The 9,090-nt window shown below is 39.6% G+C and overlaps 1 pseudogene; it reads right to left on the bottom strand.

Moving 5' to 3' along the window:
* Nucleotides 1-7,881: 7,881 nt before the first annotated feature.
* LOC142046259 (uncharacterized) overlaps nucleotides 7,882-9,090 on the bottom strand; it is a 52,859-nt pseudogene continuing 51,650 nt past the window's right edge.

The raw sequence follows: 9,090 nt of genomic DNA, 5'->3' as shown, positions 1-9,090 counted from the left end.
CTAGACAGTCCGTCTTGTTTTTTTTTTTGTAATGTGTGAAAACTGATTGTTTCCTTCTAAGTGGAGACATTTGCATGTGTCCTTGTGTTAACTTCTCCTGTTTACCTCAGACATTTCTCCAATTGTCCAGTCATTTTGAATTATGACGCTGTCCTCAAAGTCAGTTCAATCCTCCCAGTTTGATATCATCTCGCAATTTAATAAGTGTACTTTCTATGACAATATCTAAATTGTTTGACGAAAGATACTTGAACTAGATAGTCCCAAACAGACCCTCAGAACCCATTGTTCAATCTTTACAGCGGATTGGGGAACCATTAATAATACTTCTCTGAGTACAGTTTATCCAGTCCAGTTAGCACCACTCCACCTTATAGTATCCCATCTAAATGTATTTGTGTCTAGTTTATCAATAAGAATAACCATATAAGACCGATATAAATGCCTTACTAAAATGTTCTAGGTATACCACATGCCACCTGCTTCTCCCTTCCACAAGACTCGTATCCTATCAAAGAAAGCTATCGAGATTGGTTTGACATGTTTGGTTCTTTACAAATCATGCTGGCTATTCCCCTATCACCTTACATCTTCCAAGTGTTTGAGATGATTTTTCTTATTACTGCTCCAATTATCATTCACTGGCACAGAAGTTTAAAACTAACTGGTCTGTATTTCCTGAGTTGTTTTTATTTCCCTTTTTATAGATGGGCACTATATTTGCCCTTTTCCAGTCTTCTGGAATCTCTCCCATTTCCCATGATTTTCCAAAGGTAATAGCTAGAGGCTCAGATACCTCTTCTATTAGCTCCTTGAGTATTCTAGGGTGCATTTCATCAGGCCCTGGTGAAACGAGAAATCTTTGCTCCTTTTTTAAAAAAAATTCTTGTTGAAACTTAATTGATAATCAAGTTTATTGAATCTTCTGTAAAGATTCATTTCCAAAAAGTGGTGTTTTTTCTTCAAAATTGCATTGCAGAAGGACCACCTTTTAAAATAATCAGTTTAAGATTAATTTCAAGATGGTGGCATATCTCAAATTGTCTGTGTACCATAGGCCATGTCTACATTACCATTTATGTCAGCAAAACTTATGTCACTTTGGGGTGTGAAAAAACACTCACCTGAGCGACATAAGTTTCACCAGCATAAATGCTAGTGTGCCCAGCACTATGTTGGTGGGAGAGTTTCCTCCGCCAATGTAGCTACTGCCGTTCAGTGGAAGTGGTTTAATTACGTTGATGGGAGAGCACTTTCTTGTCGACATAGAGCAGCTACATGAGAGATCTTACAGTGGCACAGCTGCATCGGGACAGCTCAAACCAAACCAGATCAATCCAATTCAGAGTCAAAAAAAACATGTGCGAAGAGTAGAATGTTGGGGCCAGGTTGGAAATGGTGTAATTGGGCATGAGAAAGGATAGTCCAACACCTAAGTAAGTTTAACCCAAAAAACACAAACACCAAGTGCAGAGAGTTGGTCTCCTTTCTCTGAATCGCTAGAAGTTGGGGGTAATTACCAAGAAATAATATACCCCAAACTTTAAGAGCATTTAATCCAACAAATTGAAACAATTATGATAATAGTTATCAATGGTTCACAGTCAAGCTGGAAGGGCAGCAGGGATCTGTCCTGGGCCCACTTCTATTCAATATCTTCATCAATGATTTAGATAATGGCATAGAGAGTACATTTATAAAGTTTATGAACAATACTAAGCTGGGAGGGGTTACAAGCACTTTGGAGGACAAAATTAGAATTCAAAATAATCTTGAAAAACTGGAGAAATGGTCTAAAATAAATAGGATGAAATTAAGTAAGAACAATTGCAAAATACTACACTTCGTAAGCATAATCAAGTGCACAAATACAAAATGGGAAATGACTGCATAGGAAGGAGTAGTGCATAAAATGATATGGGAGTTATCGTGGATCACAAATTAAATATCTGTCAACAATGTAATACTGTTGCAAAATAAGTGAACATCATTCTGGGATATTGTGGTGGGGCAGCTGCCCCACCCTATGAGAAAGAAGACTGGAACAGACCAGAGAGGCTGCACAGGCCAGCAGCCTGCTGGCAAAGGCATGTGGAGAGACAATCAGGGCAGCGGAAGAGGCAACCAATCAGGGTCAAGTTAGATCCTATATAAAGTCTGCCTAGCAGAGGAGGGATCAGTCTCTCCCTGACTAGGGAGAGAGAAGGACTAGCTCCTGAGGTAAGGAGCTAGCACCTCAGACACAGCAGTGCTGGGCAGGCTTGGGGGAACAGGAGACAGATCCAGCCCTGTTACCTGCCAGGCTGCAGACCCTGCTACAAAGAGCCAAGGAGGTGCACAGGGAAGAAAGGTGGACAAGAGGGGAATGAAGGAGGGCAGAAAAAGGCTGCTGCTAGAGGACCCAGAATAGCGAGCGGGCCTGGGTCACCCCTCCTTTCCCACTTATACTGCGCCTACACATCTAGTCTCCTTGGTGTCAGCTAGGTAGGTCTTACTTTTAGACTTACATTTTTCAAGAATTTGACAAATATCTCTTTCTTTAGTCCCAGAGTTCAATTCTACTCAAGTTTGCTACCCCTCATCTTTGCTGCTCAAAATTACTTACATCAGAAATAAAGAATCATACAACTGAAATTAGGGAGTTATTTTTGCCAAAGGAAGGAATCCCACAGCATTTTAAATATCCCACATACACAAATGTTTTGTGTTCCCCATTTGGGGTTTTGTCACACATTTGGACCTTGGCAGGTTAAGAAGTATGCCTGAAATGGAGTAACATAGCTGAGGAGATTGAGCCTGGGAGAGGGAGAGAAAGAGAGAGTGTGTGTGTAAACCATTTCATCCCTTCAAGCACTCATGTGAGGGCATTTAAAATGGGGACTCTCCCAACAGAAATGGTAATCTTCACTGCTCTGGATTTAGCTTTCTATTGCAACATGACCTTGTGGTCTACTTATTGATGGATGAGCACAAGCACACAGAATGCCATAATACTATTTGGCCAAACGGTTGAGTCAGGCCCCCCCAAAAGTCATTTTTTAAAATAGTACTTTAGGTTCTTTTTATTTACCTTCTGGCCTTTGTGTCTTTCGGGAGCATTTGGTTCCTATTCTCAAGTTTTACTGAGGAACCATGTTTTAAAATGAAAACAGAGATTCCATTTGACTCCGGGAGCTGGGGGCTTTAAGAGAACAGGATATATCATGAGACTCGCAATAAAATCGCTATTGTTGCAGACACTGACAATCATGTAGGGTCAAGATCAGTAAAGCACAGAAACATATCACTGGATTACAGGAGGAGGGTAAAGAGGCAGCTCCCCTTTGCATGGTGCTGTTGCAGTTATCAAACTTTTTTTTTTCTTTTTCCCAGTTAGGAACCAGAGATACGTCCCTGAGTTTCCTTGCAATGTTAGTTCCTGAGACAGGCAATGATACTTCACATCTGGGAAGAACTCCACCATTTAGGGTCTTATATTCTGCAGTTGCCCAAGTACATCACCCCATTGCTCCTGGATACGCACTTGGGGAGCTAGCCCAAGCCGCCACCTTGGCGAGTATGGCCACACTTCTACTTTAATACAATAACTCAGCAGAGCTAGCGTGTATCTGTGTACCTGTGCTGGCAAGCTTGTTCCCAACTGTGCTGTAGACATACCCCAGAGGTTGTTGGTTGCTGTGCCAAGAAACAGTCATTCACCCAGGCAGCGTAGTAAATCTGTTACGCTATTACTCCTAGAGGGGTTCCCCCCCCAATACAGTTGTTAAGCCTTTGTTGCATTTATTTTCCCTGTTTTTTTTTGTTTATTTGTTTTTCATTTTGCTGCTGCAGTAACTTTGATACAAATGTTCTGACAGCTGAGCCTTACATCAGTTGCCATAATTCAACAATCCTGCAATGGAAACAGCTTATTATAATACCAAACTTTCGATACTGCCAATAAACTGGAATGGAGTTTGTGCTATACAAGTCTCCCATTTCACCACCCACAATTATCTATACTGCTGCCACTCACTGTTTAAAATACAGTTCACTGATTGCTTTAATTTTACCAGCCTAAATACAATCACTGTTGTACAAAGTACATCATCAAAGAAAACTACCTGCTGTGAAAGGAAAGGCAGGAAATGTGAAGTTAGTCTGCATTTCCACTAGTGGAAAGAAAAGCTGAAATTTGCTGGTATTCACAGGCTAATTCTAATGAAACACTAATGGAGATTACAAATTTGTTCTCTGAGCATTTATAAATGCCTCTGAAAAGTTGAAATACTGGCAATGTTTTAAAGGATTAAGAAAACAGACTTATTTTCAAATTAGAAAGAAACTTGACTAATAAATTTTTCAAAAATCTTCAGTGTATTGTATTTTAGTGTTTTGTATTGCTGCACAGCACCAGATGCCACAGTGGTGGGTGTTATACTAGGTAGATCAATAGATGATGCACATTGGATGTTCTTGAATAATATTTTTATAAAACATAAAGCGCTATGGATACTTTTCAAGATTATATTTATGGTTTTCAAAGGCAAAGTGGAAACATTATCATGATTGATCATATCTTGATTCTGGGAGCATAGCTTTTTAGTAAAGGCCTGCTAACTGCATTTTAAAAGAAAACAGATAAACTCAATTAGAGATAAGCAGGAGGATGGCAAGGGCAAATTTGTAGCACCTCCAGAATTGGTGTGATAGGCACTAATAAAGGACTGAAGTATTGAAAAATGTGTGCAGTATGGGACCGGGCTTTTCTTGAATTATGACAAAAGAAATATCTTAAATTCTGGCAAAATAATGGAGGTTAAAAAAACCTGAACAAGTGCAAGAATAACCTGTGTCAGAGAGTGTGGAGAATTAGAAGTTTGTTCACTATCGACAGTTTTTCACATAAGTGAGTGCAAGCTCTGTTAATTTCAATTTACAGTAATTCCTTCTCATTGTTATTTTGGGGCCAGAAGGGATTACTATCTGTGGAAGAGGTGGAGAGTTCAACCCAATCTCCCTGCACATTCAAGGGGGCACCAAGAACCATCAGCCTGGGGACCCTTTGCACTGCTGCACAGTCGGGACTGGCTCTTGATAGAATGACTCCTACAGAACTCTTGTTGCCAGGGCTCTCCTGAACACCACTGCCCCAAAATATTCTTCACACTATGAAGAGAGAACTCATTCTGCAGTTGCTCATGCCCTTGTTATGGGTTGGGTGTAACTATCACCTTTCTTTACGGGTAAATGTAAAGAAGTCATTGTAATCAGGTGACTGAAACAGCAGCAGTAACAGTCAATTCTGTAGAGTGGAAGCTGAACCAGGTGGCCATCAGTGTTTCCTAGGGCATTTTTAGCAAGTGTAGGACCTAAGTCTTGGTTTGGTGGCTTTGTGTGAATGAGAGACAGAGACAGAAGGGGCCAGCAAGCCAAGCAGATAGTAACAGAAGTGTTGGTCATATGACCCATGAGAGAAAGCTAAAAGAGAGAGCTTTTGGGGCCCAAAGGACTGGCTGGGGGACAGGCTTGAAATAGAGAGTTTGATTCCAGGCTGTTTGATTCCTACTTTGTTCAAGGAAACAGGACTTTATGTGTTATCTGTCTACATAAACAAGATAGAATTGAAGAAAACATCAGGTTCTGTCTTCTATTTCTCCTAACTGGAACAACCCACACCACCTCAAATTTGGTGAACCACTTGAGTCAGGAGTGGTAACAATCCCATGGAGAGTAGCTGGACCACCAATCCACCCCACACCTTACCCCTTGCAAAGTATGGATCAAACTGGTTTAGGCTAAAAGGGGTAAAAAACAAGGGTGATGTCGTGCTAGGAGTCTAATACAGGCCACCTAACCAGGTGGAAGAGGTGGATGAGGCTTTTTTTAAACAAAACTAACAAATCATCCAAAGCCCAAGATTTGGGGTGATGGAGGATTTCAACTATCCAGATATATGTTGGGAAAATAACACCACGGGGCACAACTATCCAATAAGTTCTTGGACTGTATGCAGACAACTTTTTATTTTAGAAGGTTGAAAAAAGCTACTGAGGGGAGCTGTTCTGACGTGATTTTAACAAATAAGGAGGAACTCAATTGAGAATTTGAGGAAGTAGAAGCAGCTTGGGAAAAGTGATCATTGATCATAGAGTTTGGCAATTCTAAGGAGGATAGAAGGGGTACAGCAAAATAAGAGACCATGGATTTCAGGAAGGTGGGATTTGGTAACCAAGAGAAGCTGATAGGTAAGGTCCATGGGAAATAAGACTGAAGGGAAAAACAAACTGAGGAAATTGGCAGTTTTTTCAAGGGACACTATGAAGGGCCCAAAAGCAAGCCTATTTCTGCTCCTGTAGGAAAGATCGACATGTGGCAAAAAGACCACTGGCTTAACCATCGAGATCTTGCATGATGCTAAAAAATAAAAATGAACCATATAAAAAATGGAAACTAGGGCAGTATTACCAAGGATGAATACAACAAACAACACAGGAATGCAGGGGCAAGATTAAAAGTAGGGAGGCACAAGAAATGAGGTCAAATTAGCTATGAGAATAAAGGGAAACAGAAGACTTTTTATCAATACATTGAAGGCAAGAGGAAGACTAAGGAGCAGGTAGGCCCGCTGCTCGTGAGCAGCGAGAAAAGTAACAGAAAACTTGGAAATGGCAGAGATGCTTAATGACTTTCGTTTGTTTCGGTCTTCAATTGCAATTGAAGACCGAAACAAAGAAAGTCATTAAGCATCTCTGCCATTTCCAAAGTTTTCTGTTACTTTTCTCGCTGGCTCACTGAGCAGCGGGCCTACCCTGTCCTTAGTCTTCCTCTTGCTTCAATGTATTGATAAAAAGCTTCTGTTTCCCTTTATTCTCATAGCTAATTTGACCTCATTCTGTGCCTTACTTTCTAATCTTGCCCCTGCATTCCTGTGTTGTTTGTCTGTATTCATCCTTGTAATCTGCCCTAGTTTCCATTTTTTATATGGTCATTTTTATTTTTTAGCATCATGCAAGATCTCATGGTTAAGCCAAGGTGGTCTTTTGCCACATTTCGATCTTTCCTACAGAGCAGAATAGCTTGCTTTTGGGCCCTTCATAGTGTCCCTTTTGAAAAACTGCCAACTTTCTCAGTTGTTTTTCTCCCTCAGTCTGATTTCCCATGGACCTACCTATCAGCTTCCTTGAGTTTACCAAACCCACCTTCCTGAAATCCATGGTCTCTATTTTGCTGTACCCTTCGTAATCCTTCTTAGAATTGCAAACTCTATGTCATATGATCACTTTCACCAAGCTGCTTCTACTTTCAAATCTTCCAATTGAGTTCCTCTTATATTGTTAAATCACGTCTAGAACACTTTCCCCTCAGTAGCTTTTTTCAAGCTTCTAAATAAAAAGTTGTCTGCATACAGTCCAAGAACTTATTGGAATGTGTGCCCGTGTGTTTTTTCCAACATATATCTGGATAGTTGAAATCTCCATCCACCCCAAATCTGTGGGCTTTGGGATGATTTGTTAGTTGTGGAATCTCCATCTCTGGAGATATTTAAGAGTAGGTTAGATAAATGTCTATCAGGTATGGTGTAGACAGTATTTGGTCCTGCCATGAGGGCAGGGGACTGGACTCGATGACCTCTCGAGGTCCCTTCCAGTCCCAGAATCTATGAATCTATGTATTGAAATTGTACTTTTCTGGTTTCAGATAATTAAAGAACACACACCCATTGTGAAGCATATAGAAGAATTTCAAAGGAAGGTAATTCTGAACTATGAAACAAATTGGAATTTTGCAAGCCAAGAGGGCTAAAATAAGATTTGGATTGGAACCAGTATGTAACTATTGGCTCGCTATCATATGTTCACAGTGAGCTCACAGTATTAGGTCCAATGTAAACAGATCCAGTCATGCTCCTTGACTACAGTGTATCAGGATTGAGGTCAGAGTGAATGACGAATCTTCCAAAGGTTTCACAGTTAAGTTATTATTAATATCATTGACATCCTTCTCCCTTCCATTGATCTCAGCCTTAAGAAAGCTATGACTTTTCTCTTTAATTCTCTGGATTCTGTATTCTGAAAGCCAGGAATGGAAAGCACAATAGTTCAACAAGGACTGCTAAAGTCAGCTAAAAGGAAAAAAAAAATGTTCACCAGTCCTTCAGATTTTTTCAGCAATAGTTCTGGTGGCATTACTGGATGTCTTAGGAGAAAGAATAAAAGTCTTTTTTTTTCTTTTTTTTTTCACTGCTATATAATCCAACAGCAATTTTTCAATCTCAAAATATTTTTTTTTCTGTCTTCAACGATGCAGCCAAGAGCTGGCATTTTATCATTTCAGGCTGTCATGTTGTTACATGGTGTGATGATGTGATGCATTGAAATGTCAGTTTTACCTAAAAATGGAAAGCTATGCCATACATCCATTTTCAGTTAATAAGCCTGCTATTAGTTCATATTGCAGCTTTCCAAGGCAATGTGAAGAGACGTACCCATCTAAACAGTAGGGAATTTCATATTATTTAGGCATTTGTAAATAAAGTTTACCTTCATTGGGATCAAAATTGCTAGGAAACCATCTTACCCCTCTTGGATTTAAATTAATTTGAAATTTAAATTTTAGTGCTGGGGAAATCATGTTTTCTTCAAAATCACCTGCTGTCTTTATCTATCTATCTATCTATCTATCTATCTATCTATCTATCTATCTATGTTTGTCTGGGTTCAAAATAAATATAGGCTTTCCTTGAATTGCCTTGTGTGTCACAGGCCAGCTTTGCAAGCTGTCTTCAGAAATTTCCATTGTTCTATGATATTAATTCTCCTAAAGTAAATAAAACAATGCTGAAGTTGGTGATGTTTGATTACATGCCACGTCTATTCTTTGTGCATACCACTATATAAATTTGTTGGTTTGAAAACTCTCACATCTATTTTACAATAGCTTTTGTTTTTTTGTTTTTTAAATGTGGGGTATATACAGCATATCTGATGGTGTGGTATAAATGTTTTATTGGCACTTGTTTCAGACAAAATTAATAATTCACTCATGACTTCATGAATTGGGAATACTGTGGAGATGCCAAATTCATTGTGATAAAATCTTCATGCCACC

This window comes from Chelonoidis abingdonii, chromosome 2 (genome assembly GCF_003597395.2).
Source record: "Chelonoidis abingdonii isolate Lonesome George chromosome 2, CheloAbing_2.0, whole genome shotgun sequence".
NCBI lineage: Eukaryota > Metazoa > Chordata > Testudines > Testudinidae > Chelonoidis > Chelonoidis abingdonii.
The sequence above is the reverse complement of the archived record's forward strand: the minus strand, read 5'-3'. Positions and strand labels throughout refer to the sequence as shown.